Consider the following 2,952-nt stretch of genomic DNA (forward strand, 5'->3'; position numbering starts at 1 on the left):
GGCAGGGGACCGCCAGCGGCCAGGCCTTGGCGGCGGCTGACTGCCCCCCCAGGGGCCCAGTCGAGGATTCTTTCTCGCGCGATGCTGGCTCTGGCCCAGCCCTGCCCCCAGGGCCACGCGGAAAACCGAGACTTCTGGGCTTGCAGGCCCGGAACCGGGGGCGTCCTTGTTCCTAGATTCCTAATTTGATCCTGACCCCCTCTGCACCCCCCCACCCTTGCATACTGAAAGCAGCCATGACTGAGAACTCAGTCCCTCTAGCTTATTTAAGTTGTGGCTTGGCTGGAGAAAGGGACATCCGAATGACTAAAGGAAGGGATGCTGCAAAGGGAATGGGAGTTGGGGGCCAAAAAGCAATAAATACATACATTAATTCAACACGTCTTGTGTGCTTCTCTTTTGAGCCTTGTCTTGAGCTGTGTGTTTGCAGAGTATGGTGGAATCAAAAGCTATCATTGAATTGAAGACATTTACTCAAAGTGTTCTCTCATTTCGCTGGCCAGTCCGTCCGTCCATCCATACATCCCTTGAAGAGAGATGGCAACAATCGTCCCTGATGGGATGGAAGCCAGGATGCCAGACACTGATGGTTGTAGTTATGGGGGTTCTTCACAGTGCCTTTCAGAACCTTGGTCTTCCACCCCAGCCCACCCTGTGCTAGTGGCAAAGGTAAATCCCTGCCTCCTGGGCCTGAGAGAGAGAAGCCAAGAACAAGTCCCCACATGTTTTAGTTTGCTAGGACTGATGCCAGATACTGGGATCTTTTGGACTGGTAAGGATGGAAACAAAATCTGGTCACATGTGAACATACAGGCATGACTTTTCCTGGAGCTTTCATTTAGGAAGAGAAACAGCTCTGACAAAATGTCAGACTGGGTCTCTGAACAAAAGAAGGAAGCTTAGTTTGTTGGTTACTTGCTGGGGTGGGAATGTGAATTAGCTTTAGGTGTACTCAAGAGTTTCGGCCTGGGCTAAAGATAATTTAGTACAGTTGCTGAACACACTAAAGCATTCCCACTTTAGGTAGCAGTTAGACATAAGCAGTAGGCAGGAGTTTAAGAAAATACTTGGTATAGAACTAAATGATTAACCAACAGCCCTGCTTCAGTGACACCTCAAGCTCTGAAAAGACAGCTATTTCAGGACCCTTGTCTGATCTCAGTCTTATAAACTATTCCTCTTACAACTGAAGAAAGAGATAAATTCAGGAGAGGATGAAGATAGGTTTCCTCAGAAGGGCCTAATTGCTGAGGCATCTTATGCAAGACCCTACACAAACACAGACCAGAGATTTCCATACTCCGGAAAACAGGATAATTAAGACCAGAGCCCACAGCCCATAAATTCTGTTAAAAGAGTTCCATTTAGGACCTGTAAGCCAGACCAAGATGACCCAGAGTTGCCGTTAGGTTGTTAACTAATGTAGTCTGTCAATCCAGAGCCGAAAGTGATACTTGGGTGGGTGTTCTAAGGATCTCCCTCCTATTCCAAAAAAGGCTGGGACAGAAAGAAGTGAGTTGTCACTGTCCTCTCTGAGAGAAACCACTCTCTCCCTTGAGGGTGCTTCCCCCTTCTTTCTGTTCTAATAAACTTTGCTATACTTTTACTAAAAGTCTCATGTCTTGCTTGAAATCTTCTCATGAAGAAGAACTAAAAACATAATGCAATCTCCAGTAAGATCTCAGATGTGATTACATCTCTGTTTTCACCTTTCTTCAAGTATGCGAAGCCAACACTGGTTGAGGGTGGTGCATACTCCTGGTGTTTGCTGTCAGACCATGAGCTTGCCCAGCACCAATAGTGCATTTGCCCTTTGTCCCTGTGGTGGTCCCTATCTCAGGGCTATTGTAACAAGGTACTGCAGATTGTGTGGTTTACCCAACAGAAATTTACTGTCTCATAGTTCTAAAAACTAGAAATCCAAAATTGAGATGTGGCTTCTAACCAGCCCACTACTGACTACTGTGGGCGCCCAGGCCTAGTCCAGATCTGCCCACACAAGCCTGTATGGGACCCAGGCTACAGTAGGCCTGGGTACACTCCTTTACTTGCAGGGCAGACACCCGCCAGAGCTCAGCCTCCAGCATAGGACCGCCCCTTCTCATCAGCAGACTACCACAGGAGCCCAGACCCAGCCCAGATCCGCCCACACAGACTCTGTAGGACCCAGGTCCAGGGTAGGTCCGAGTTTGCCCCCTCCGCCCCCACCTGGGAGCCTAAGCCTAACCTACTTCCGTCTTGGAACACTGCAGTCATCACCATAGCCTTCCCCAGGCAGTCCCTAACTTTTTGACAGTAGACAGGGCATAGAAGCAGCTGCATCTCAGAGCAGGCATCCCAAAGAGAGTGTGAGGCCCACCCTTTCAGCCCCATCTCTATAAGACATTGCTTCCATCTTGGGCACCTTAACTATTATTTCGAATTACCTCTGCTATTGCCGCCACCATCTTTAGATGCAGTAGTATACATTGAGGGACATCAGTAGGACTCGGAAGCCCAACATCAAGGTGAGGTACAGACAATCTGCACAAGAATATAGGGAAGAAACTGTAATAGCTCAGATCCACGCTGCAAGAAAGGAAGACACATAGACAACATGAAAACACAAGGAAGGAAAGTGTCCCAAACAAACTATATGTTATATACTACTATAATAAACAAAATCCATGGACAGAGAAATTGGTGAAATGTCAGAGAAGGAGTTCAGAAAGTTCATAAGTAAAATGGTCTGTGAATTAAAGAATGACCTAAATGAGCAAAAATTGTTCACTCCAACAAAGAGATAAGAGAGCAAATCCAGGTAGCAAAAGATTACTTCAAGAGAGAGATAGAGACTTTGGGGGGGGAGGGGAAGTCAGAAATCCCTAAAATGAAGGGTACAGTAAGCCAAATAAAAAAACTCAATTGGAAGCATAACCAACAGACTAGATCACTTGGAAGAAAGAACATCAG

This window comes from Marmota marmota, unplaced genomic scaffold, assembly GCF_001458135.2.
Source record: "Marmota marmota marmota unplaced genomic scaffold, marMar, whole genome shotgun sequence".
Lineage (NCBI taxonomy): Eukaryota > Metazoa > Chordata > Mammalia > Rodentia > Sciuridae > Marmota > Marmota marmota.